The 27,425-nt window shown below is 47.1% G+C and overlaps 12 non-coding genes and 2 pseudogenes across 12 annotated transcripts; all 14 read right to left on the bottom strand.

Moving 5' to 3' along the window:
* Nucleotides 1–193: 193 nt before the first annotated feature.
* LOC141211841 (U2 spliceosomal RNA) lies at nucleotides 194–309 on the bottom strand (annotated as a pseudogene).
* A 1,115-nt stretch (nucleotides 310–1,424) lies between these two features.
* LOC141211735 (U2 spliceosomal RNA) lies at nucleotides 1,425–1,609 on the bottom strand. The gene has a single exon (XR_012281671.1). It is a non-coding gene; the product is annotated as a U2 spliceosomal RNA (small nuclear RNA).
* A 6,108-nt stretch (nucleotides 1,610–7,717) lies between these two features.
* Nucleotides 7,718–7,908, bottom strand: LOC141211392 (U2 spliceosomal RNA). Its single transcript, XR_012281367.1, has one exon. It is a non-coding gene; the product is annotated as a U2 spliceosomal RNA (small nuclear RNA).
* Nucleotides 7,909–9,023: 1,115 nt separating this feature from the next.
* LOC141211391 (U2 spliceosomal RNA) lies at nucleotides 9,024–9,214 on the bottom strand. The gene has a single exon (XR_012281366.1). It is a non-coding gene; the product is annotated as a U2 spliceosomal RNA (small nuclear RNA).
* Nucleotides 9,215–10,329: 1,115 nt separating this feature from the next.
* On the bottom strand, nucleotides 10,330–10,520 carry LOC141211390 (U2 spliceosomal RNA). Its single transcript, XR_012281365.1, has one exon. It is a non-coding gene; the product is annotated as a U2 spliceosomal RNA (small nuclear RNA).
* Nucleotides 10,521–11,635: 1,115 nt separating this feature from the next.
* On the bottom strand, nucleotides 11,636–11,826 carry LOC141211389 (U2 spliceosomal RNA). Its single transcript, XR_012281364.1, has one exon. It is a non-coding gene; the product is annotated as a U2 spliceosomal RNA (small nuclear RNA).
* Nucleotides 11,827–12,944: 1,118 nt separating this feature from the next.
* LOC141211388 (U2 spliceosomal RNA) lies at nucleotides 12,945–13,135 on the bottom strand. Its single transcript, XR_012281363.1, has one exon. It is a non-coding gene; the product is annotated as a U2 spliceosomal RNA (small nuclear RNA).
* Nucleotides 13,136–14,250: 1,115 nt separating this feature from the next.
* LOC141211387 (U2 spliceosomal RNA) lies at nucleotides 14,251–14,441 on the bottom strand. The gene has a single exon (XR_012281362.1). It is a non-coding gene; the product is annotated as a U2 spliceosomal RNA (small nuclear RNA).
* A 1,118-nt stretch (nucleotides 14,442–15,559) lies between these two features.
* On the bottom strand, nucleotides 15,560–15,750 carry LOC141211482 (U2 spliceosomal RNA). Its single transcript, XR_012281455.1, has one exon. It is a non-coding gene; the product is annotated as a U2 spliceosomal RNA (small nuclear RNA).
* A 1,115-nt stretch (nucleotides 15,751–16,865) lies between these two features.
* Nucleotides 16,866–17,056, bottom strand: LOC141211385 (U2 spliceosomal RNA). The gene has a single exon (XR_012281361.1). It is a non-coding gene; the product is annotated as a U2 spliceosomal RNA (small nuclear RNA).
* Nucleotides 17,057–18,174: 1,118 nt separating this feature from the next.
* Nucleotides 18,175–18,365, bottom strand: LOC141211384 (U2 spliceosomal RNA). The gene has a single exon (XR_012281360.1). It is a non-coding gene; the product is annotated as a U2 spliceosomal RNA (small nuclear RNA).
* Nucleotides 18,366–19,480: 1,115 nt separating this feature from the next.
* Nucleotides 19,481–19,662, bottom strand: LOC141211750 (U2 spliceosomal RNA). The gene has a single exon (XR_012281682.1). It is a non-coding gene; the product is annotated as a U2 spliceosomal RNA (small nuclear RNA).
* Nucleotides 19,663–20,456: 794 nt separating this feature from the next.
* On the bottom strand, nucleotides 20,457–20,548 carry LOC141211865 (U2 spliceosomal RNA; annotated as a pseudogene).
* Nucleotides 20,549–21,666: 1,118 nt separating this feature from the next.
* On the bottom strand, nucleotides 21,667–21,861 carry LOC141211619 (U2 spliceosomal RNA). The gene has a single exon (XR_012281587.1). It is a non-coding gene; the product is annotated as a U2 spliceosomal RNA (small nuclear RNA).
* Nucleotides 21,862–27,425: the final 5,564 nt, after the last annotated feature.

Here is a 27,425-nt window from a genome sequence, read left to right as displayed (position 1 = left end):
ATTGGCAAAGGTGCGGCGTGCTACGAAGCCAAGTCTTTCTGGGGTTCCCAGTCCCAGTAAGCTTGGACTCCCACCAGGGCGCCTACTCCTGGGGCACATTGCTCCAAAGCCCTCACACTTACCCAGACTAGTGACTTCGATCCTGGAGGGCCATGTTTTCCATCAGATAACTCTATGAGCCACCTGGCGTACTAACAAGTGCACCAAACCAGTGTGTAATATGCATCAATTTACTAGGGCAGCCCAAGGACAAAACTGCCTTTTCAAATGATACTACACTTGATCTTAGCCAAAAGGCCGAGAAGCGATAACCAGAATTGGTTTCAAACTACGGAGCCACCCAAGGATCCTGAAAAGTCCATTTGTGGAGATGAGCTCCTGGACTCCCGTTAAGAAGACATGTTGTCAACCTCTAGATCCCTTACATGCCTGCACTTTTCGGCTTGCTGCTGCTGCAATCCACGCGTTTTAGATCTGCATAACTCCACCTCTTTAAACACAGCACCTTCACCCCCTGCTGTTCCCACCCGCCTCAACACCGTTGGAAGGGAGGAGAACCAATTAAGGCGGGGGGTGGGGTGGAACGAGCAGCTGTCTACCCTTAGCAGGAGGGCTCCTGATTACATACCTCTCCTGCTGCTGCTGCTGCTGGCTGTCCAGCAGCAGACTGAAGGTGGCTGCTGCTGTGCACAGGTATATAAAGGCTCAGAGCCTATTATGACACGCGCAGCCAGCGTTCCATTGCCACATTCCATCTACTGCAGGCAGGATACCTGGCTGGCTGAATGTCGCTGAGAAGCTCACAGAGACCGCCATAAGCAACAGTTTAACAGAATGCCACAGACTAATCAACCAAACTTTTTGGGTTGGGTTCTCTTTTATAGTCTGCAGGCATTAAATGAAAGAAGTCAGTGTTCCAGCAGAAGGAGACAACGTTTCAGAAAAGGCATTGTAGCAAACCAAAAAAGAAATTTTAAGCGCAGCAGAGTAACCAGCGCACATACCTGTTAGCTCAGGTGAGTTTAAAAGGCTGCTGTTGATAACAAGGGCATTTGCTAAATAGATGGTGTGTGTGCAACAATATACTGAAAGGTCAATTATATTGTGCAGCTTATCTCACCACCTGTAGTTATTTAGGTGAAAGCTCCAAAATGCTTGCCTAATATGTCTGTTTATCCAAAAGGAAGTAAAAAGGGAGAGCTAGAAAGATAGCATTGCATCACATTACATGGCAATGCAATGCACAGTTGCTGAAGTTGAACCAAAATGAGCTTGTAATCTGGCTTCTGCAACTTTGAACATGAAAAATCCAATGAGGAGAAGAAAAGCAAAGCCAAAGAGTCCATCCCAAAATCCGACAAACAAGCAAAATGAACAAAAAACATTGAATTCAATTCTTTCTGATTTTAGAAACTGCATTAAAGAAGGGGTGCACCGGTCCTGGAGATACTGCAATACCAGGTCAATGCGTGGAGTGGACAGAGCAAGCTCTTTTTCCATCTCCCTGTTCTAAAAATCCATTTAATATATGGTCCCCAGATAGGGGACGTATCAGATATTAAACTGATAAGAACAGATTTTTTTTTTTTTTTTTTTTTTTTTAAACCATTCAGGTTAGTTTTATAGCAAATCAGTAGGATATACCAAAACTGTTGCAAAAAAAACTTCTCATCATCATGGCCATATTTATTAAGCATAAAGTAACCTAATATTACAGAAAGAAGAACATCTTATTAATATAAACCAAAAGATCACTGAAATTTTACAATATGCCTCCACTTTTTAAATTTCCATATTCCCACGGCATCTGTTCCACCACCGCTACTACTATCCATCTTGTAAATCAAAAATAGCCTAGAAAGAATAATCCTAATACATTCATTTACTGTAATTGATTTCCTTTTAAATACACAAAGATTCCTCACATCCCACAAACTTTCTAACACACAAGCCATAATTAACCACAAAACTCTCTCCTTTACACGTCCACTTGCACCAATACCAAACATAACCACACGCCAATCCACAAAAGTCACTCCTGCCAAACTCCTACACAACCCCCCTACACATTTCCACACGTCTTGCGCAAAATCACAATTCCACATCAGATGCATAACCGTCTCACAACAATTACATCCATCTCTTGACAAACATCCGACCTAATCAAACCTCTCTTCTTTTGAACGTCTCTCACTGGAAGAATATTGTGAAACGCCATCCACACTACATCCTTCTGTTTGTTGGACATCCCATACATACCCAACTTTCTCCAAGCATCCGCAACCTCATTCCCTCTCAAACCAACAATATTAGACTCGACCTCATTTGCACACAATTTCCTATACACCCTCTTAGTCATTCTAAACTCATCCACCGGCACACTCAGCAAATCATACTTCTTGACAAACTTCTCAATCACCTCATACCACACCGGACACTTAAAAGACACAGGCACTCTCGCATCCCTCTTTCTCCAACCTAACCCATACAACATCCATCCTGCAGAATAACTTGCCATACATGCACCCTTATTACCTTTACCCAACAATACCACAATCGTCTTAATATAATGGAGCCCTAAAAAAACCTCAACATTAGGAAATCCCAAACCACCATGCTGGCAGGCCTTATAAAGGCTTTCCCTCTTCAGCTTCTCCATCTTGCTGCACCAGAAAAAGGAAAAAATCATTTTCTCAACTCTCTTCACTTTCCTAAAAGGGGATGGAAAAATTATGGCCACAAAAAGCAGAATGGGTAAGATCACTGCTTTGATAACTAGAACTTTGCCCCGCAAAGAAAGATCTCTCATTCTCCAAAAATTCAATTTTCGCTCAACACGCATACCACACTCGTCCCAACTCTCATTTCCTTTCAGATCATCATTGAAAAATACCCCTAAAACCTTAATTGCACTCTCCTCATACTTAACACCTTCCATACGAATACTGTCATCTCCAAAGCATTTGAAACTACACTTAGTCCAGTTAACTCTAAAACCTGATGCACCACAGAAAAAATCCAAAAGCAACCTCACCCTACTCATTGAAGCCATACTTTCACTCACCATCACAACATCATCCATGTAACCTAACACCTTCACATGCTTACCACCACTCCCAGGCACTAACAATCCTCTCATCATTTTCTCACGTCTCACTAAACACAGCAAAGGCTCAATCACACATACAAACAAGACAGGGGACATAGGGCACCCCTGTCTTACACCAGACCTAATCATCACTTTGTCAGACAACCATCCATTCACTAAAAACTCACTTGACACATAATCATATAAAGACTTAACTCCATTCAGAAAAACCCTAGGGAAACCCATCCTCTCCAATACTTTAAACAGAAACACATGCGAAACTCTATCAAAAGCCTTTTCGAAATCAATTGCTAACACCATACACTTCTGCTTTCTAGTCTTACAATCCCCAAGCATATCCCTTAACAATAACAAATTATCACTTATACTCCGACCAGGCACGGCACACACTTGGTCATCCTCCACAACCCTACCAATCACCTCACGCATACGATTTGCTAACAATTTACTGTAGACCTTATAATCAGCGTTAAGCAATGATATGGGTCTCCAGTTCTCCAAACGCTTTTTCTCACCCTTCTTAAACACAAGAACCACTATACCCTCTTTCATACTGTCACACAAAACACCATTCATCCACATATACCTACAAACCTCAGTCAAGTCCTTACCCAAAAACTCCCAAGCTTTCACATACAGCTCCACAGGCAACCCATCCTTCCCAGGCGTCTTATTCTTTTTAGCACTCATAACAACATTCCTCACCTCATCCAAAATAACATCCTCACACAAAGCATCACATTCATCCGAACCAAGTCTCTTCTCCATACCACTCAATACATGCGACACAAGTCCAGGATCAATCCATTTCTCATCGTACAACTTACTATAGAAGCCATTCACCTCATTCAACACTTTCTTCCCAACCACACTAGATCCATCTTCACCTACCACTTCACTCAAATCCAACTTCCTTCCATTCATTTTTTTAAAAAAGTACCTGGTGCACTTTTCATTCTTTTCCAAATGCTCTAACTTGGTACGGTAAATAATCTCTTTACCTTTTTCATCCAGAAGACATTTTAACTCATTCTTAGCAACCTCAAGCTGATCAGACATATCCATTCCTTTCCTAACACACCCACGCAACCAATCAATCCGTCTACTTAAGCCATTAAATCTATTACGATATCTGGCAGCTTTTTTGTAGCCCCATTTTTTAAAGAAAGTTTTTAACTGTAATTTCACCCAATCCCACCATTCAAGCACACTACCAAAATCACGCTTACGCCACCTCCAACTTGCATACCTTTTCTCCAACTCACTCATCACCTCCTCATCCTCCAACAACCTCGTATTCAATTTCCAAACCCCACCCCCAAACACCATGTCCCCATTCGCACTAAAAACTCCACGCAAACACTCATGATCAGAAAAAGGTACCTTATGTTGAACATAACTTGAACAAACCATATTTTTGGAAAATAACATCCTATCTATCCTCGATGAAATATTACCACGGTCAGCATAATATGTAGGCGGTGGTGGAATGCCATACTCAAGTATTGCAGCGTCTAAGAAAGAAAAATCAGAAATAAGTTGAGATAACTTTTTTCCCGTAATGTCCACATTACCTTCTGTGACACAATTACAGTCACCAACAAAAACTGTAGGAATTTTTCCAGGGAGAAAAAAACTCAATTTCTCAAGAAGAGCAAGCCGCTCCTCTTTTTTAGTAGGACAATATAAATTAATCATTCTAACCTTCCACCCCCTATAACTCAAAAAAACAATAATGCAGCGACCCACCTCCACAACCGTGTAACTATCAATAGTAATATTCTTATTACCAACTAAAATCCCCACACCATCATTTTTGTTAAAGCTGGACCCCGACCAAACATACTGGCCATAAGGCCAGTCCTTATCCCCTGGAGATTCAGTAATCCCACACTCTTGTAGACAATAGACATCTGCACTCAAACCCTTTAGATAATCCAGAACTGTTGTTCTTCGGGTAACAGATCTAATTTGCCTAACATTAAGGGACACAATGTCCCATCCAGAATGATGCGGCATAACTAAAGGGGATCACACATAACCTGAAAAAAAAAGAAAGAAAACATCAACTCAACCTTCATCAAGCAAAGCAAAGCTATTACCATCTGGCTGAATGCCAAATGTAACAATGTCAGGAGAAAATACATCTGACGGGTAAGCACGAGAGTCCACCGGGCTATCACACACGGCAGCAATGGATGAACACTCAGTCCTTGGCTTCTTCTTGACCACATCAGGATCCTCCTCATCAGAGAAACGGACAGCAGACAAGTCCCCTTGGCCACCGCCCCCGATCTCCTCTGAAGCAGTATTGCACCAAGATATGACAGGAGAATTGGACAAGTCCATTTCCCCCTCACCACGGACACCAAACTGGGGAGGGAAAGGTGACATCACCTCTGGAATCACCATGTCAAAGCCTCCTGACGCAGGAGGCTGAAGCTGGGCATCTTCAAATATGTCGTCCATCTGAGTGCCATCCTCTTCCTCTTGGGGAGCAGTTGCCTCCCCGACATCCGGAAGGGGACCTTGTGGAACCCTAGTAGAAGTCGAAGGAACAGCAGGCCCCTCCGCGACCACTTGAGCAAAAGACTTAGGAGTGGTTCTAGCTTGACACTGCCTAAGAACATGCCCCTCCTCACCACAAGCATCACACTTTACCTGGTTCTTGCAGTCTTTCGCCATATGACCAGACGTGTTACACCTCCTGCAGGTTGGCGGATACCTGCAGGACTCCTGGACATGACCATACTTGTTACATCTTCTGCAGAAAAAAGGAGCATCAGGAAAGTACAAGAAACCAGTGTCTCTCCCAATAGAGAAACTCATAGGAGGATAATGTATGCCCCCTGGCCCCTCGGGGTCTGTAGCAAAACGAACAAAGTACTTGTATTTGCCAGTCCACAAGCCTTCTTCATTCGAGATCTTGTGGGAAAAATGCACATAAGTACAATGCCTCCTCAAGAATACAGTAATGTCCTCCTGGGGGATAAAGGGATTGTGCATAAACACAACAACAGGAACATCCCCCTTTGAATAGAGGACAGTAAAAGTGAGTCCATCTAGGAGGGAGTTCTCAGTATGGCCTTTCAAGGTTCTATAAAGATTTTGGCAAGCAGCCATAGTAGAAAGAACCAGCACATACCTTCCATGACTTCTAAATTCCTGCAGGCAAAGAATGTCCGACTTCTTAATCTTCAATGCTTCATAGAAGATGGCATTCACCAGGTAGGACATGGAAAAATGTCCCTTCTTCTCCTCGGAAATCTCAATGCGAAATCCATTCTTGACCCGGGGGTCCCCGGTCCCAGCAAATTTCAGCTTGACTCCCATAGTCAGCCACGGAAATCGCCTTCCCGTTTCCTCCTCACTCTCCCCCTATAGCAGCATCCAGCTTAAGCCACCGGAGTGGCGATGCTGGAAGGCCGAGGGCTAGCACTCAAGGAACCTGATGTCCAGACACTTGATCTGAGCCAAAAGGCCGAGAAGCGATAACCAGAATTGGTTTCAAACTACGGAGCCACCCAAGGATCCTGAAAAGTCCATTTGTGGAGATGAGCTCCTGGACTCCCGTTAAGAAGACATGTTGTCAACCTCTAGATCCCTTACATGCCTGCACTTTTCGGCTTGCTGCTGCTGCAATCCACGCGTTTTAGATCTGCATAACTCCACCTCTTTAAACACAGCACCTTCACCCCCTGCTGTTCCCACCCGCCTCAACACCGTTGGAAGGGAGGAGAACCAATTAAGGCGGGGGGTGGGGTGGAACGAGCAGCTGTCTACCCTTAGCAGGAGGGCTCCTGATTACATACCTCTCCTGCTGCTGCTGCTGCTGGCTGTCCAGCAGCAGACTGAAGGTGGCTGCTGCTGTGCACAGGTATATAAAGGCTCAGAGCCTATTATGACACGCGCAGCCAGCGTTCCATTGCCACATTCCATCTACTGCAGGCAGGATACCTGGCTGGCTGAATGTCGCTGAGAAGCTCACAGAGACCGCCATAAGCAACAGTTTAACAGAATGCCACAGACTAATCAACCAAACTTTTTGGGTTGGGTTCTCTTTTATAGTCTGCAGGCATTAAATGAAAGAAGTCAGTGTTCCAGCAGAAGGAGACAACGTTTCAGAAAAGGCATTGTAGCAAACCAAAAAAGAAATTTTAAGCGCAGCAGAGTAACCAGCGCACATACCTGTTAGCTCAGGTGAGTTTAAAAGGCTGCTGTTGATAACAAGGGCATTTGCTAAATAGATGGTGTGTGTGCAACAATATACTGAAAGGTCAATTATATTGTGCAGCTTATCTCACCACCTGTAGTTATTTAGGTGAAAGCTCCAAAATGCTTGCCTAATATGTCTGTTTATCCAAAAGGAAGTAAAAAGGGAGAGCTAGAAAGATAGCATTGCATCACATTACATGGCAATGCAATGCACAGTTGCTGAAGTTGAACCAAAATGAGCTTGTAATCTGGCTTCTGCAACTTTGAACATGAAAAATCCAATGAGGAGAAGAAAAGCAAAGCCAAAGAGTCCATCCCAAAATCCGACAAACAAGCAAAATGAACAAAAAACATTGAATTCAATTCTTTCTGATTTTAGAAACTGCATTAAAGAAGGGGTGCACCGGTCCTGGAGATACTGCAATACCAGGTCAATGCGTGGAGTGGACAGAGCAAGCTCTTTTTCCATCTCCCTGTTCTAAAAATCCATTTAATATATGGTCCCCAGATAGGGGACGTATCAGATATTAAACTGATAAGAACAGATACTACACTTGATCTTAGCCAAAAGGCCGAGAAGCGATAACCAGAATTGGTTTCAAACTACGGAGCCACCCAAGGATCCTGAAAAGTCCATTTGTGGAGATGAGCTCCTGGACTCCCGTTAAGAAGACATGTTGTCAACCTCTAGATCCCTTACATGCCTGCACTTTTCGGCTTGCTGCTGCTGCAATCCACGCGTTTTAGATCTGCATAACTCCACCTCTTTAAACACAGCACCTTCACCCCCTGCTGTTCCCACCCGCCTCAACACCGTTGGAAGGGAGGAGAACCAATTAAGGCGGGGGGTGGGGTGGAACGAGCAGCTGTCTACCCTTAGCAGGAGGGCTCCTGATTACATACCTCTCCTGCTGCTGCTGCTGCTGGCTGTCCAGCAGCAGACTGAAGGTGGCTGCTGCTGTGCACAGGTATATAAAGGCTCAGAGCCTATTATGACACGCGCAGCCAGCGTTCCATTGCCACATTCCATCTACTGCAGGCAGGATACCTGGCTGGCTGAATGTCGCTGAGAAGCTCACAGAGACCGCCATAAGCAACAGTTTAACAGAATGCCACAGACTAATCAACCAAACTTTTTGGGTTGGGTTCTCTTTTATAGTCTGCAGGCATTAAATGAAAGAAGTCAGTGTTCCAGCAGAAGGAGACAACGTTTCAGAAAAGGCATTGTAGCAAACCAAAAAAGAAATTTTAAGCGCAGCAGAGTAACCAGCGCACATACCTGTTAGCTCAGGTGAGTTTAAAAGGCTGCTGTTGATAACAAGCGCATTTGCTAAATAGATGGTGTGTGTGCAACAATATACTGAAAGGTCAATTATATTGTGCAGCTTATCTCACCACCTGTAGTTATTTAGGTGAAAGCTCCAAAATGCTTGCCTAATATGTCTGTTTATCCAAAAGGAAGTAAAAAGGGAGAGCTAGAAAGATAGCATTGCATCACATTACATGGCAATGCAATGCACAGTTGCTGAAGTTGAACCAAAATGAGCTTGTAATCTGGCTTCTGCAACTTTGAACATGAAAAATCCAATGAGGAGAAGAAAAGCAAAGCCAAAGAGTCCATCCCAAAATCCGACAAACAAGCAAAATGAACAAAAAACATTGAATTCAATTCTTTCTGATTTTAGAAACTGCATTAAAGAAGGGGTGCACCGGTCCTGGAGATACTGCAATACCAGGTCAATGCGTGGAGTGGACAGAGCAAGCTCTTTTTCCATCTCCCTGTTCTAAAAATCCATTTAATATATGGTCCCCAGATAGGGGACGTATCAGATATTAAACTGATAAGAACAGATACTACACTTGATCTTAGCCAAAAGGCCGAGAAGCGATAACCAGAATTGGTTTCAAACTACGGAGCCACCCAAGGATCCTGAAAAGTCCATTTGTGGAGATGAGCTCCTGGACTCCCGTTAAGAAGACATGTTGTCAACCTCTAGATCCCTTACATGCCTGCACTTTTCGGCTTGCTGCTGCTGCAATCCACGCGTTTTAGATCTGCATAACTCCACCTCTTTAAACACAGCACCTTCACCCCCTGCTGTTCCCACCCGCCTCAACACCGTTGGAAGGGAGGAGAACCAATTAAGGCGGGGGGTGGGGTGGAACGAGCAGCTGTCTACCCTTAGCAGGAGGGCTCCTGATTACATACCTCTCCTGCTGCTGCTGCTGCTGGCTGTCCAGCAGCAGACTGAAGGTGGCTGCTGCTGTGCACAGGTATATAAAGGCTCAGAGCCTATTATGACACGCGCAGCCAGCGTTCCATTGCCACATTCCATCTACTGCAGGCAGGATACCTGGCTGGCTGAATGTCGCTGAGAAGCTCACAGAGACCGCCATAAGCAACAGTTTAACAGAATGCCACAGACTAATCAACCAAACTTTTTGGGTTGGGTTCTCTTTTATAGTCTGCAGGCATTAAATGAAAGAAGTCAGTGTTCCAGCAGAAGGAGACAACGTTTCAGAAAAGGCATTGTAGCAAACCAAAAAAGAAATTTTAAGCGCAGCAGAGTAACCAGCGCACATACCTGTTAGCTCAGGTGAGTTTAAAAGGCTGCTGTTGATAACAAGGGCATTTGCTAAATAGATGGTGTGTGTGCAACAATATACTGAAAGGTCAATTATATTGTGCAGCTTATCTCACCACCTGTAGTTATTTAGGTGAAAGCTCCAAAATGCTTGCCTAATATGTCTGTTTATCCAAAAGGAAGTAAAAAGGGAGAGCTAGAAAGATAGCATTGCATCACATTACATGGCAATGCAATGCACAGTTGCTGAAGTTGAACCAAAATGAGCTTGTAATCTGGCTTCTGCAACTTTGAACATGAAAAATCCAATGAGGAGAAGAAAAGCAAAGCCAAAGAGTCCATCCCAAAATCCGACAAACAAGCAAAATGAACAAAAAACATTGAATTCAATTCTTTCTGATTTTAGAAACTGCATTAAAGAAGGGGTGCACCGGTCCTGGAGATACTGCAATACCAGGTCAATGCGTGGAGTGGACAGAGCAAGCTCTTTTTCCATCTCCCTGTTCTAAAAATCCATTTAATATATGGTCCCCAGATAGGGGACGTATCAGATATTAAACTGATAAGAACAGATACTACACTTGATCTTAGCCAAAAGGCCGAGAAGCGATAACCAGAATTGGTTTCAAACTACGGAGCCACCCAAGGATCCTGAAAAGTCCATTTGTGGAGATGAGCTCCTGGACTCCCGTTAAGAAGACATGTTGTCAACCTCTAGATCCCTTACATGCCTGCACTTTTCGGCTTGCTGCTGCTGCAATCCACGCGTTTTAGATCTGCATAACTCCACCTCTTTAAACACAGCACCTTCACCCCCTGCTGTTCCCACCCGCCTCAACACCGTTGGAAGGGAGGAGAACCAATTAAGGCGGGGGGTGGGGTGGAACGAGCAGCTGTCTACCCTTAGCAGGAGGGCTCCTGATTACATACCTCTCCTGCTGCTGCTGCTGCTGGCTGTCCAGCAGCAGACTGAAGGTGGCTGCTGCTGTGCACAGGTATATAAAGGCTCAGAGCCTATTATGACACGCGCAGCCAGCGTTCCATTGCCACATTCCATCTACTGCAGGCAGGATACCTGGCTGGCTGAATGTCGCTGAGAAGCTCACAGAGACCGCCATAAGCAACAGTTTAACAGAATGCCACAGACTAATCAACCAAACTTTTTGGGTTGGGTTCTCTTTTATAGTCTGCAGGCATTAAATGAAAGAAGTCAGTGTTCCAGCAGAAGGAGACAACGTTTCAGAAAAGGCATTGTAGCAAACCAAAAAAGAAATTTTAAGCGCAGCAGAGTAACCAGCGCACATACCTGTTAGCTCAGGTGAGTTTAAAAGGCTGCTGTTGATAACAAGGGCATTTGCTAAATAGATGGTGTGTGTGCAACAATATACTGAAAGGTCAATTATATTGTGCAGCTTATCTCACCACCTGTAGTTATTTAGGTGAAAGCTCCAAAATGCTTGCCTAATATGTCTGTTTATCCAAAAGGAAGTAAAAAGGAAGAGCTAGAAAGCTAGCATTGCATCACATTACATGGCAATGCAATGCACAGTTGCTGAAGTTGAACCAAAATGAGCTTGTAATCTGGCTTCTGCAACTTTGAACATGAAAAATCCAATGAGGAGAAGAAAAGCAAAGCCAAAGAGTCCATCCCAAAATCCGACAAACAAGCAAAATGAACAAAAAACATTGAATTCAATTCTTTCTGATTTTAGAAACTGCATTAAAGAAGGGGTGCACCGGTCCTGGAGATACTGCAATACCAGGTCAATGCGTGGAGTGGACAGAGCAAGCTCTTTTTCCATCTCCCTGTTCTAAAAATCCATTTAATATATGGTCCCCAGATAGGGGACGTATCAGATATTAAACTGATAAGAACAGATACTACACTTGATCTTAGCCAAAAGGCCGAGAAGCGATAACCAGAATTGGTTTCAAACTACGGAGCCACCCAAGGATCCTGAAAAGTCCATTTGTGGAGATGAGCTCCTGGACTCCCGTTAAGAAGACATGTTGTCAACCTCTAGATCCCTTACATGCCTGCACTTTTCGGCTTGCTGCTGCTGCAATCCACGCGTTTTAGATCTGCATAACTCCACCTCTTTAAACACAGCACCTTCACCCCCTGCTGTTCCCACCCGCCTCAACACCGTTGGAAGGGAGGAGAACCAATTAAGGCGGGGGGTGGGGTGGAACGAGCAGCTGTCTACCCTTAGCAGGAGGGCTCCTGATTACATACCTCTCCTGCTGCTGCTGCTGCTGCTGGCTGTCCAGCAGCAGACTGAAGGTGGCTGCTGCTGTGCACAGGTATATAAAGGCTCAGAGCCTATTATGACACGCGCAGCCAGCGTTCCATTGCCACATTCCATCTACTGCAGGCAGGATACCTGGCTGGCTGAATGTCGCTGAGAAGCTCACAGAGACCGCCATAAGCAACAGTTTAACAGAATGCCACAGACTAATCAACCAAACTTTTTGGGTTGGGTTCTCTTTTATAGTCCGCAGGCATTAAATGAAAGAAGTCAGTGTTCCAGCAGAAGGAGACAACGTTTCAGAAAAGGCATTGTAGCAAACCAAAAAAGAAATTTTAAGCGCAGCAGAGTAACCAGCGCACATACCTGTTAGCTCAGGTGAGTTTAAAAGGCTGCTGTTGATAACAAGGGCATTTGCTAAATAGATGGTGTGTGTGCAACAATATACTGAAAGGTCAATTATATTGTGCAGCTTATCTCACCACCTGTAGTTATTTAGGTGAAAGCTCCAAAATGCTTGCCTAATATGTCTGTTTATCCAAAAGGAAGTAAAAAGGGAGAGCTAGAAAGATAGCATTGCATCACATTACATGGCAATGCAATGCACAGTTGCTGAAGTTGAACCAAAATGAGCTTGTAATCTGGCTTCTGCAACTTTGAACATGAAAAATCCAATGAGGAGAAGAAAAGCAAAGCCAAAGAGTCCATCCCAAAATCCGACAAACAAGCAAAATGAACAAAAAACATTGAATTCAATTCTTTCTGATTTTAGAAACTGCATTAAAGAAGGGGTGCACCGGTCCTGGAGATACTGCAATACCAGGTCAATGCGTGGAGTGGACAGAGCAAGCTCTTTTTCCATCTCCCTGTTCTAAAAATCCATTTAATATATGGTCCCCAGATAGGGGACGTATCAGATATTAAACTGATAAGAACAGATACTACACTTGATCTTAGCCAAAAGGCCGAGAAGCGATAACCAGAATTGGTTTCAAACTACGGAGCCACCCAAGGATCCTGAAAAGTCCATTTGTGGAGATGAGCTCCTGGACTCCCGTTAAGAAGACATGTTGTCAACCTCTAGATCCCTTACATGCCTGCACTTTTCGGCTTGCTGCTGCTGCAATCCACGCGTTTTAGATCTGCATAACTCCACCTCTTTAAACACAGCACCTTCACCCCCTGCTGTTCCCACCCGCCTCAACACCGTTGGAAGGGAGGAGAACCAATTAAGGCGGGGGGTGGGGTGGAACGAGCAGCTGTCTACCCTTAGCAGGAGGGCTCCTGATTACATACCTCTCCTGCTGCTGCTGCTGCTGGCTGTCCAGCAGCAGACTGAAGGTAGCTGCTGCTGTGCACAGGTATATAAAGGCTCAGAGCCTATTATGACACGCGCAGCCAGCGTTCCATTGCCACATTCCATCTACTGCAGGCAGGATACCTGGCTGGCTGAATGTCGCTGAGAAGCTCACAGAGACCGCCATAAGCAACAGTTTAACAGAATGCCACAGACTAATCAACCAAACTTTTTGGGTTGGGTTCTCTTTTATAGTCTGCAGGCATTAAATGAAAGAAGTCAGTGTTCCAGCAGAAGGAGACAACGTTTCAGAAAAGGCATTGTAGCAAACCAAAAAAGAAATTTTAAGCGCAGCAGAGTAACCAGCGCACATACCTGTTAGCTCAGGTGAGTTTAAAAGGCTGCTGTTGATAACAAGGGCATTTGCTAAATAGATGGTGTGTGTGCAACAATATACTGAAAGGTCAATTATATTGTGCAGCTTATCTCACCACCTGTAGTTATTTAGGTGAAAGCTCCAAAATGCTTGCCTAATATGTCTGTTTATCCAAAAGGAAGTAAAAAGGGAGAGCTAGAAAGATAGCATTGCATCACATTACATGGCAATGCAATGCACAGTTGCTGAAGTTGAACCAAAATGAGCTTGTAATCTGGCTTCTGCAACTTTGAACATGAAAAATCCAATGAGGAGAAGAAAAGCAAAGCCAAAGAGTCCATCCCAAAATCCGACAAACAAGCAAAATGAACAAAAAACATTGAATTCAATTCTTTCTGATTTTAGAAACTGCATTAAAGAAGGGGTGCACCGGTCCTGGAGATACTGCAATACCAGGTCAATGCGTGGAGTGGACAGAGCAAGCTCTTTTTCCATCTCCCTGTTCTAAAAATCCATTTAATATATGGTCCCCAGATAGGGGACGTATCAGATATTAAACTGATAAGAACAGATACTACACTTGATCTTAGCCAAAAGGCCGAGAAGCGATAACCAGAATTGGTTTCAAACTACGGAGCCACCCAAGGATCCTGAAAAGTCCATTTGTGGAGATGAGCTCCTGGACTCCCGTTAAGAAGACATGTTGTCAACCTCTAGATCCCTTACATGCCTGCACTTTTCGGCTTGCTGCTGCTGCAATCCACGCGTTTTAGATCTGCATAACTCCACCTCTTTAAACACAGCACCTTCACCCCCTGCTGTTCCCACCCGCCTCAACACCGTTGGAAGGGAGGAGAACCAATTAAGGCGGGGGGTGGGGTGGAACGAGCAGCTGTCTACCCTTAGCAGGAGGGCTCCTGATTACATACCTCTCCTGCTGCTGCTGCTGCTGCTGGCTGTCCAGCAGCAGACTGAAGGTGGCTGCTGCTGTGCACAGGTATATAAAGGCTCAGAGCCTATTATGACACGCGCAGCCAGCGTTCCATTGCCACATTCCATCTACTGCAGGCAGGATACCTGGCTGGCTGAATGTCGCTGAGAAGCTCACAGAGACCGCCATAAGCAACAGTTTAACAGAATGCCACAGACTAATCAACCAAACTTTTTGGGTTGGGTTCTCTTTTATAGTCTGCAGGCATTAAATGAAAGAAGTCAGTGTTCCAGCAGAAGGAGACAACGTTTCAGAAAAGGCATTGTAGCAAACCAAAAAAGAAATTTTAAGCGCAGCAGAGTAACCAGCGCACATACCTGTTAGCTCAGGTGAGTTTAAAAGGCTGCTGTTGATAACAAGGGCATTTGCTAAATAGATGGTGTGTGTGCAACAATATACTGAAAGGTCAATTATATTGTGCAGCTTATCTCACCACCTGTAGTTATTTAGGTGAAAGCTCCAAAATGCTTGCCTAATATGTCTGTTTATCCAAAAGGAAGTAAAAAGGGAGAGCTAGAAAGATAGCATTGCATCACATTACATGGCAATGCAATGCACAGTTGCTGAAGTTGAACCAAAATGAGCTTGTAATCTGGCTTCTGCAACTTTGAACATGAAAAATCCAATGAGGAGAAGAAAAGCAAAGCCAAAGAGTCCATCCCAAAATCCGACAAACAAGCAAAATGAACAAAAAACATTGAATTCAATTCTTTCTGATTTTAGAAACTGCATTAAAGAAGGGGTGCACCGGTCCTGGAGATACTGCAATACCAGGTCAATGCGTGGAGTGGACAGAGCAAGCTCTTTTTCCATCTCCCTGTTCTAAAAATCCATTTAATATATGGTCCCCAGATAGGGGATGTATCAGATATTAAACTGATAAGAACAGATACTACACTTGATCTTAGCCAAAAGGCCGAGAAGCGATAACCAGAATTGGTTTCAAACTACGGAGCCACCCAAGGATCCTGAAAAGTCCATTTGTGGAGATGAGCTCCTGGACTCCCGTTAAGAAGACATGTTGTCAACCTCTAGATCCCTTACATGCCTGCACTTTTCGGCTTGCTGCTGCTGCAATCCACGCGTTTTAGATCTGCATAACTCCACCTCTTTAAACACAGCACCTTCACCCCCTGCTGTTCCCACCCGCCTCAACACCGTTGGAAGGGAGGAGAACCAATTAAGGCGGGGGGTGGGGTGGAACGAGCAGCTGTCTACCCTTAGCAGGAGGGCTCCTGATTACATACCTCTCCTGCTGCTGCTGCTGCTGGCTGTCCAGCAGCAGACTGAAGGTGGCTGCTGCTGTGCACAGGTATATAAAGGCTCAGAGCCTATTATGACACGCGCAGCCAGCGTTCCATTGCCACATTCCATCTACTGCAGGCAGGATACCTGGCTGGCTGAATGTCGCTGAGAAGCTCACAGAGACCGCCATAAGCAACAGTTTAACAGAATGCCACAGACTAATCAACCAAACTTTTTGGGTTGGGTTCTCTTTTATAGTCTGCAGGCATTAAATGAAAGAAGTCAGTGTTCCAGCAGAAGGAGACAACGTTTCAGAAAAGGCATTGTAGCAAACCAAAAAAGAAATTTTAAGCGCAGCAGAGTAACCAGCGCACATACCTGTTAGCTCAGGTGAGTTTAAAAGGCTGCTGTTGATAACAAGGGCATTTGCTAAATAGATGGTGTGTGTGCAACAATATACTGAAAGGTCAATTATATTGTGCAGCTTATCTCACCACCTGTAGTTATTTAGGTGAAAGCTCCAAAATGCTTGCCTAATATGTCTGTTTATCCAAAAGGAAGTAAAAAGGGAGAGCTAGAAAGATAGCATTGCATCACATTACATGGCAATGCAATGCACAGTTGCTGAAGTTGAACCAAAATGAGCTTGTAATCTGGCTTCTGCAACTTTGAACATGAAAAATCCAATGAGGAGAAGAAAAGCAAAGCCAAAGAGTCCATCCCAAAATCCGACAAACAAGCAAAATGAACAAAAAACATTGAATTCAATTCTTTCTGATTTTAGAAACTGCATTAAAGAAGGGGTGCACCGGTCCTGGAGATACTGCAATACCAGGTCAATGCGTGGAGTGGACAGAGCAAGCTCTTTTTCCATCTCCCTGTTCTAAAAATCCATTTAATATATGGTCCCCAGATAGGGGACGTATCAGATATTAAACTGATAAGAACAGATACTACACTTGATCTTAGCCAAAAGGCCGAGAAGCGATAACCAGAATTGGTTTCAAACTACGGAGCCACCCAAGGATCCTGAAAAGTCCATTTGTGGAGATGAGCTCCTGGACTCCCGTTAAGAAGACATGTTGTCAACCTCTAGATCCCTTACATGCCTGCACTTTTCGGCTTGCTGCTGCTGCAATCCACGCGTTTTAGATCTGCATAACTCCACCTCTTTAAACACAGCACCTTCACCCCCTGCTGTTCCCACCCGCCTCAACACCGTTGGAAGGGAGGAGAACCAATTAAGGCGGGGGGTGGGGTGGAACGAGCAGCTGTCTACCCTTAGCAGGAGGGCTCCTGATTACATACCTCTCCTGCTGCTGCTGCTGCTGCTGGCTGTCCAGCAGCAGACTGAAGGTGGCTGCTGCTGTGCACAGGTATATAAAGGCTCAGAGCCTATTATGACACGCGCAGCCAGCGTTCCATTGCCACATTCCATCTACTGCAGGCAGGATACCTGGCTGGCTGAATGTCGCTGAGAAGCTCACAGAGACCGCCATAAGCAACAGTTTAACAGAATGCCACAGACTAATCAACCAAACTTTTTGGGTTGGGTTCTCTTTTATAGTCTGCAGGCATTAAATGAAAGAAGTCAGTGTTCCAGCAGAAGGAGACAACGTTTCAGAAAAGGCATTGTAGCAAACCAAAAAAGAAATTTTAAGCGCAGCAGAGTAACCAGCGCACATACCTGTTAGCTCAGGTGAGTTTAAAAGGCTGCTGTTGATAACAAGGGCATTTGCTAAATAGATGGTGTGTGTGCAACAATATACTGAAAGGTCAATTATATTGTGCAGCTTATCTCACCACCTGTAGTTATTTAGGTGAAAGCTCCAAAATGCTTGCCTAATATGTCTGTTTATCCAAAAGGAAGTAAAAAGGGAGAGCTAGAAAGATAGCATTGCATCACATTACATGGCAATGCAATGCACAGTTGCTGAAGTTGAACCAAAATGAGCTTGTAATCTGGCTTCTGCAACTTTGAACATGAAAAATCCAATGAGGAGAAGAAAAGCAAAGCCAAAGAGTCCATCCCAAAATCCGACAAACAAGCAAAATGAACAAAAAACATTGAATTCAATTCTTTCTGATTTTAGAAACTGCATTAAAGAAGGGGTGCACCGGTCCTGGAGATACTGCAATACCAGGTCAATGCGTGGAGTGGACAGAGCAAGCTCTTTTTCCATCTCCCTGTTCTAAAAATCCATTTAATATATGGTCCCCAGATAGGGGACGTATCAGATATTAAACTGATAAGAACAGATACTACACTTGATCTTAGCCAAAAGGCCGAGAAGCGATAACCAGAATTGGTTTCAAACTACGGAGCCACCCAAGGATCCTGAAAAGTCCATTTGTGGAGATGAGCTCCTGGACTCCCGTTAAGAAGACATGTTGTCAACCTCTAGATCCCTTACATGCCTGCACTTTTCGGCTTGCTGCTGCTGCAATCCACGCGTTTTAGATCTGCATAACTCCACCTCTTTAAACACAGCACCTTCACCCCCTGCTGTTCCCACCCGCCTCAACACCGTTGGAAGGGAGGAGAACCAATTAAGGCGGGGGGTGGGGTGGAACGAGCAGCTGTCTACCCTTAGCAGGAGGGCTCCTGATTACATACCTCTCCTGCTGCTGCTGCTGCTGGCTGTCCAGCAGCAGACTGAAGGTGGCTGCTGCTGTGCACAGGTATATAAAGGCTCAGAGCCTATTATGACACGCGCAGCCAGCGTTCCATTGCCACATTCCATCTACTGCAGGCAGGATACCTGGCTGGCTGAATGTCGCTGAGAAGCTCACAGAGACCGCCATAAGCAACAGTTTAACAGAATGCCACAGACTAATCAACCAAACTTTTTGGGTTGGGTTCTCTTTTATAGTCTGCAGGCATTAAATGAAAGAAGTCAGTGTTCCAGCAGAAGGAGACAACGTTTCAGAAAAGGCATTGTAGCAAACCAAAAAAGAAATTTTAAGCGCAGCAGAGTAACCAGCGCACATACCTGTTAGCTCAGGTGAGTTTAAAAGGCTGCTGTTGATAACAAGGGCATTTGCTAAATAGATGGTGTGTGTGCAACAATATACTGAAAGGTCAATTATATTGTGCAGCTTATCTCACCACCTGTAGTTATTTAGGTGAAAGCTCCAAAATGCTTGCCTAATATGTCTGTTTATCCAAAAGGAAGTAAAAAGGGAGAGCTAGAAAGATAGCATTGCATCACATTACATGGCAATGCAATGCACAGTTGCTGAAGTTGAACCAAAATGAGCTTGTAATCTGGCTTCTGCAACTTTGAACATGAAAAATCCAATGAGGAGAAGAAAAGCAAAGCCAAAGAGTCCATCCCAAAATCCGACAAACAAGCAAAATGAACAAAAAACATTGAATTCAATTCTTTCTGATTTTAGAAACTGCATTAAAGAAGGGGTGCACCGGTCCTGGAGATACTGCAATACCAGGTCAATGCGTGGAGTGGACAGAGCAAGCTCTTTTTCCATCTCCCTGTTCTAAAAATCCATTTAATATATGGTCCCCAGATAGGGGACGTATCAGATATTAAACTGATAAGAACAGATTTTTTTTTTTTTTTTTTGAAAGCCCGAATTCGTGTACAAAACCCGAGTGCGCTTAAAAAAGTGACAAGTGCCACAAAGAAAGTGCACTAGGATGCTGGTCTTCTTGAAACCCTCTCCAAAAGGAGAAGGGTCCCCCAAACCATTCCCCGTCCCTCCGAGCCAGAAGGCCACAGCGAGGAACAGGGACAAATAGCCACCTCCAGCCGGAGCCAGAGGCGACCCAATCTTACCCCCAGCACCTGCCCGAGTTCTCACCCGAGCAAGGCACTGGGAGCCAAAGACTGTGATCCCCTCCCGGAAGAGGGGAGCCAACAACGCTCTCCTCCCGAAAGAGGAGAGCCAGGGGGGTTCAGGGGGGAGCGGAACCTGATGGCCACACACTCCCCCCCTAGACCTGCCAAGAGAGGAACCCGTAAGGGAACCGCATCCCGACAAAATCCTAGTAGGACGTGACACACGTGAATAAATGGACACACAGTGACAAAGAAATTAAATAAATAGTGAAGGTTTCACAGTATAATACTGCCCGGACCTTCGACCGGGAATTGAAAAATTCCCCATCCTAAGGCCAGAAGGCCCGGAATAAGGGTGTGTGTGAAGAAAGAAATATTGAAGTGCTAGTGCAAATGTGCCATAAACTCAAGTGGGGTTCCCAATCCCAGTGAGTTAAGGCACCCCAGGGTCACCACTCCTGGGGCACTTCACACTTTGGGCTTTCGATCTTCCCCGGCCCAATGGCGTCGATCCTGGGGGGCCATGCTATCCACCAGATGACTATATTAGCCACCTGGCGTACTAACAAGCGCCTAAACCCCAGTGTGCATAATGTATCAATCTACTAGGGCGGCCAACATCCAAAACCGCCTTTTCGAAAGATACTACACTTGATCTTAGCCAAAAGGCCGAGAAGCGATAACCAGAATTGGTTTCAAACTACGGAGCCACCCAAGGATCCTGAAAAGTCCATTTGTGGAGATGAGCTCCTGGACTCCCGTTAAGAAGACATGTTGTCAACCTCTAGATCCCTTACATGCCTGCACTTTTCGGCTTGCTGCTGCTGCAATCCACGCGTTTTAGATCTGCATAACTCCACCTCTTTAAACACAGCACCTTCACCCCCTGCTGTTCCCACCCGCCTCAACACCGTTGGAAGGGAGGAGAACCAATTAAGGCGGGGGGTGTGGTGGAACGAGCAGCTGTCTACCCTTAGCAGGAGGGCTCCTGATTACATACCTCTCCTGCTGCTGCTGCTGCTGCTGGCTGTCCAGCAGCAGACTGAAGGTGGCTGCTGCTGTGCACAGGTATATAAAGGCTCAGAGCCTATTATGACACGCGCAGCCAGCGTTCCATTGCCACATTCCATCTACTGCAGGCAGGATACCTGGCTGGCTGAATGTCGCTGAGAAGCTCACAGAGACCGCCATAAGCAACAGTTTAACAGAATGCCACAGACTAATCAACCAAACTTTTTGGGTTGGGTTCTCTTTTATAGTCTGCAGGCATTAAATGAAAGAAGTCAGTGTTCCAGCAGAAGGAGACAACGTTTCAGAAAAGGCATTGTAGCAAACCAAAAAAGAAATTTTAAGCGCAGCAGAGTAACCAGCGCACATACCTGTTAGCTCAGGTGAGTTTAAAAGGCTGCTGTTGATAACAAGGGCATTTGCTAAATAGATGGTGTGTGTGCAACAATATACTGAAAGGTCAATTATATTGTGCAGCTTATCTCACCACCTGTAGTTATTTAGGTGAAAGCTCCAAAATGCTTGCCTAATATGTCTGTTTATCCAAAAGGAAGTAAAAAGGGAGAGCTAGAAAGATAGCATTGCATCACATTACATGGCAATGCAATGCACAGTTGCTGAAGTTGAACCAAAATGAGCTTGTAATCTGGCTTCTGCAACTTTGAACATGAAAAATCCAATGAGGAGAAGAAAAGCAAAGCCAAAGAGTCCATCCCAAAATCCGACAAACAAGCAAAATGAACAAAAAACATTGAATTCAATTCTTTCTGATTTTAGAAACTGCATTAAAGAAGGGGTGCACCGGTCCTGGAGATACTGCAATACCAGGTCAATGCGTGGAGTGGACAGAGCAAGCTCTTTTTCCATCTCCCTGTTCTAAAAATCCATTTAATATATGGTCCCCAGATAGGGGACGTATCAGATATTAAACTGATAAGAACAGATTTTTTTTGATTGAATATATCTTTTATTAGCACAAAAAATAAGTTAACAGACAGTGTACAGTGCCGCAGCCCAGTACACACAGAATTCTACATCATATTTACATAGCATGAGGATACGACGCACTAACTAGACACATCACACCCCTATGCTACACAAAACACTCAATCTGAAAGAAAAAGCATATCAATCAATACAGTACGACGAACCGTGATAAGGGATAGGGATTGGGAAAAAGGGGATGGGGAGGGGAAAATCACAGGCCCGAAGCTTTATTGAAAGACAAGACACATAAGGGGAGAGGGGGAGGAGGGGTTTAGTCCTCATCCTCGTCCTCCGGACCGTCCATGATGGAATAGTCTCTGAGCAGGCTGTGGATCAGCCTGCGGCAGTCCTGGATGGACATCCTCTCCCTCCTCAAGATGAGCCGGTTCCTGGCGACCCAAAGGGCATCCTTGAAGCAGTTCATAAGGCGCCAAGCCTCCTGGATGGCTCCGACGGTATGAACCCCAGGGAAGAGTCCATAAAGCACAGAATGGTGCGATAGGCTCGCCCTGGGGACAGAGTTCCTCAGGTCGTCCTCAAGTGCAGTCAATAGGCGCTGTGCAAATCCGCAGTCCCAAAAAGTGTGCAAAGATGTTTCCTCCACGAAGGGGCACCTTGGGCAGTACCGGGTCTTGCACAGGTTCCGGGCATGCATGAATGACCGGACGGGCAGTCCGCCCTGAATCGCCATCCACGACAAGTCCTTGTGCCCGTTGGTCAGCCTGTCAGACGACACATTTGTCCACACAGTCTCCAGCGTGTCCTGGTGAAGTCCTGTGATGTTCTCCACGTCATCCTTGGCTCTGATTAGCTTGTGGATAGTTTTGGGCTTCCACAAGTCGGGCTTGAGTCCCTCCAGTTGATGCTCCCCCACAAATCGAACGACGTCTCCGTAGAACCATGGCGTCGTCCAGTTGTAGGGGAAGGAGCTGTCCCACTTGTCCCAGCCGAGTCGCCTCCAAAGAGGAAGCAGGAAGAAGCGAGACATGGACCTGCCCGCGGAGCCATTCTTGACTTGCAAAGTCCGGCGGACACAATCACACACAAAAGAGGATCGCAGGAGGCTGGGGATATCTGGAACGCCCTTCCCACCCTTGCGAGGCTCCTTGTACATGACGGCCCGCCTGACTCTGTCCATCTTGGATCCCCAGACAAAGTGAAACATTGTCCTGGTAATGGCCCTGCACACAGTGACGTGTGGGGGCCAGGCCTGCGCCGTGTACTGCAAGACGGGCAGGACCTCATTACGCAGGACGAGTGCCTTACCCTCACAAGTGAGGTGTCTGAGGCTCCAGAGTCCGATCCGTTGCTTCACCTTGGCCAAGCGTTCTTGCCAGGACTTGAGGGCCGCTCCTTCCTTCCCGAACCAGACTCCCAGCACCTTGAGGAAATCCGGTTGAATGTTGAAGGGGAAGGGGGCGGAGGAGGCCGGCTGCCAATCCCCGAAGAGCATGGCTTCCGACTTCCTGCAGTTGACTTTGGCCCCTGAAGCCCGGCCGAACCTCTCACACGTCTGGACGAGGGCGTCGACTGAACCACGATCAGCGCAGAAGACGGTGACGTCGTCCATGTAGAGCGAGCACTTGACCTCGTGTCGTCCCGGACCCGGTGCGGTGATCCCTCTGATCTCTCCATTCTGCCGGATAGCCTCTGCGAAGAGTTCTATAACACAAACAAAAAGAAGAGGTGATAGAGGGCAGCCTTGTCTGACCCCAGAGAGGACAGGGAAGGGGTCAGTCTTCCAGCCGTTCACCAACACCGAGCTGTGGATATCAAAATACATCAGACGGACATACGAACAAAACATGTTACCCAAACCTAACCGGTGCAGAGCTCGGCCCATGAACTCGTGGGAAACCCGGTCGAAGGCCTTCTCCTGATCCAAGGAGACCAGGGCCGCGTGTGCGCGGCGGACCTTGATGTACTCGACCGTGTCCCGCACGAGAGCGAGGCTGTCTGCGATGCGACGTCCAGGGATGCCGCAGGTCTGGTCCGGGTGGATGATCCGTCCGATCACCGTCTTAAGTCGTGTCGCCATCGTCTTGGCCAGGATCTTGTAGTCCACGTTGAGCAGAGTGATGGGACGCCAATTCCTCAGGTCGCACCTCTCTCCCTTCCGCTTGTACAGGATCGTGACCATTCCTTCCCTCAAAGATGGAGGCATTCTACCCTCCACCACCATCTCCTCGTACAGGTCCAACAGGTCCGGACAGATGAGGTCTCCCAGCGCTACATAGAGCTCCGCTGGAAGACCATCACTGCCCGGGGTCCTGCCGGTCCTAAAGGATTTAGCGGCAGAGAGCAATTCGCCCACCATCAGAGGTTTGTCCAAGGCTGCCGTGCCTGCAGGATCAAGATGGTTAGTGATACCTGACAGGAACTTATCAGCAGCGTCGGGGTCGGTAGTCTTGTGGGAGTAGAGTTCGCTGTAGAAGTCGCTGACGACCCTCATCACGTCCTCCTTCCCACGTCGCATGTTTCCGCTCTCGTCTCGCAGCTCGTTCAGGGGCGTGTGACCGGCATGAAGTTTCCTGAAAAAGAATGAGTTACATTTCTCACCCTTCTCCAGATTCTCCACTTTGGAACGGAAGACGATTCGCTTGGACTCCTCCTCAAAGTGCCTTTTCAGGCTCTTCTTGGTCTCCTCCAGCTCCTCCCTCACGTCCCAGCCGCAGTGAAGAAGGTCCTGCAGCGACCGCAGCTCGCGCTGCAGCCCTCTGAAGTCCCTCCTCTTCTCACACGCCTGTTGTCGACCCTTGGCCTGAAAGAAACAGCGAAACTCAAGTTTAACATATTCCCACCAATCAGAGACTGTTTGGAAGCTACCCTTGTAGGACTGCCACATTGCGTAGGCTGCTCTCAGCTCCTCCATGACTTCATCCTGAGCCAGCAGAGCACAATTCAGCTTCCAGGAGCCGGGCCCGGACGGAAAACCGTCGCCGAGGACACCTTGTAAGTGAATGGCTCTGTGGTCGGAGAAGAAGCAGGAGACCATCGAGTGCCTACTCTGCCTGACTGCCCGAGAGGTGAACACAAAGTCAATCCTGGAGCGGAGTGAGCCATCGGGTCGGCTCCACGAATAGTTCGTGGAGCCTCTCCCCATGGAGCCCACCACGTCCTGAAGAGAGGCCTCGGTTACCATCTCGATGAGCAGCTTGGACGTGATGTCCAACTTGGCAGATGTGCCAGAACTACGACCATCCTCCTCGATGGGGCAGTTGAAATCCCCGGCCATCACTAAGGTCCTGGTGGTGGCAAGCTGAAGCCGCAGGGTCTGGAAAAGCTCCAAACGCTCATTCTTCAGTGGGGACGCATACACGTTGATGAACCTGACAGGTTCTCCCGCCCAGTTGCCATCTACAACAAGAGCCCTGCCGCAGATGAGCTCCTGGACGGACTCAAGCGTGAATGCGCCCCCCCTGATCAGAATTGCGACCCCCGCAGACTTGCAGTCACCCCCACCGGACCAGTAGGATGGACCGTGGGACCACTCCCTGGCCAGATGTTTGAAGGACCTAGAGGAGGGAAGGGAACATTCCTGCAACATATAAACATCACACAACTGGGAAGTAAGGAAGGCATAAATAGTCTGACGTCTGAACTTGTCCTTGATGCTCCTGACATTAATGGAAAATAAGTTAATATTAGCCATCATGTAGGGAAAAAAGAAAAAGTTAGCGCAGGCAATACACCTTAGTTACCACTCCGGTCGGGTGGTCCCTCGTCGGTGTTGACTGCTGGTGACGGGATCACCAGCAGGCCCTCTTCCTCCATCTGGTCAAGCAGCGCGGCCTCGATCTCGGCGACCACCAGTTCCTCCTCTTCTGGCTCGGCCACCAGGGTCTCAACCATGTGCTCCATCTCTTCTGGCTCAGGGAGGGTATCCTCCTTTTCGCCTACGAAATCCAGAATCTTCTTTTTGGAGGATTCAGTAGCAGGGCTGTCCTCCACCTTCCTCTTTCCCCGGGTTGGAACTGGGGAGACAAGAAGAGGAAAATCCTCCTCGGAATAGATAGCGGCGGGTGGAGGAAAGGTTAATTCCACCGCTACCATGGTCTGGGGAGGGAGAGTGGCTGCCGGGGCAGGGGAAAGGACACCTGCTGAGGAGTAGGGGAAGGAGGAAGAGGAAGTGGAATCCTCAGCAGGGGTGGCCGGGGTGGGGGGGGATTGGACGGGGGTGGCAGGGGGAGGGATCGAGAGAGGGGTGACAGAACTCTTACCCTCCTTTGACTTTTTCTTCTGCTTCGGAGCTGCTGGGACCGTCGCTGGGGCTTTGGCCACCGACTCCTTGACCGCATTGGCCTTGGTCGTCTCGGCCTTGGCCGCTGGGGCCTTGGTCGTCGCGTCCTTGACCTTCACAGGCCTGGTCGTCGGGGCCTTGTCCTCCGTAGCTGGGGTCGTCGCAACCACCGATGCCCAGGATCTCTCACGCTTGGGGCAATCCTTGTACAGATGAGCCGCCAGCCCACACAGGTTGCAGGACGTCTTCTTCGGGCAGTCCTTCGAGCTGTGTCCCGTCACTCGACAAATCCTGCAGGCATCCTCCTTGCAGTCCTTCATCTCGTGGCCGTTCTTGCCGCATCTCCTGCAGTTCCGCGGCATGTCCGGGTAATAGATGAGGCCGTAGGAGTTGCCCAGGGAGAATGTCGGGGGCAGGTGCCGAAGTCCGTCTGAGTACGCCAGGTCCCTGTGAAGTCTAACGGTCACCGACCACTTACCTGTCCAGAAGCCGAGTCCATTCAGGATGTGAGAGGGTTCCTTCACAACCAAACAGAAGCGTCTCAGGAAGGTACAGATGTCTTGGCCTGGGGTGTGCGGGTTGCGCATGGAGACCGTGATCCTCCTTTCGTCCCTCTGGATAGGGCAGCTACCTGTAAAGGCAGAGAAAGAATTATCCGGTCCTTTTGCGCTTACCATTTCCCAGAACCTCCTGCAGGTGTTCACAGTGGCGAAGGTGACGAAGAAGATCCCCGTCAAGAAGGTCTGGATGCTGAGGGTGTCCGACCTGGAGAAGCCTCGATCCAGCAGCATCTTCTGGCAGAACACGTCCGAGGACATGTCCGGCACCCTCCCATCCACTTCCTTCAGCTTCAGGGCCACCGTCTGCCGCATCCATGGCTCCAGGGCTGGAGCTTCGTGGCGGGGCTTCTGGGGTCCCTTCTGCTGGCCAGTCATGGAGGCAGAGTCCTTGGGGTCAGAATCGGCTCCTGGCTGGGCCCTCCTGGCTGTCCCCAGCTCCAGGCTCTTCTTTTCGGCCTTCCTCGCAGCGCTTGCCATGGCTTTCCTCCTGCAGTTACTTCTTGGAGCTGGATCTGGAACTCTTCCCGGAATGGGTGGAGCTATGCAGATTCTTCTCCCGTCGTGTTCTGGACAAATTCCCCGAAAGGTCTTTGTCTCGATGATTTTCTTCCTCGAAGATTCCACAGGACAGCCCGATTCTTCTCCGAGTCTTCGTCTTCTTCTGGATTCTTTAGAGCTTCTTCCTCCCACCGATATCCGCCTTCGTTCTCTGATGTCAGCTGGGCTCCGAAGCTCTTCTCCTTCCGAGTTCGATCGCTCTCGT

Source organism: Phyllobates terribilis, unplaced genomic scaffold (genome assembly GCF_046119375.1).
Source record: "Phyllobates terribilis strain yellow unplaced genomic scaffold, ASM4611937v1 Scaffold_170__1_contigs__length_4071412, whole genome shotgun sequence".
NCBI classification, from domain to species: Eukaryota; Metazoa; Chordata; class Amphibia; order Anura; family Dendrobatidae; genus Phyllobates; species Phyllobates terribilis.
The sequence above is the reverse complement of the archived record's forward strand: the minus strand, read 5'-3'. Positions and strand labels throughout refer to the sequence as shown.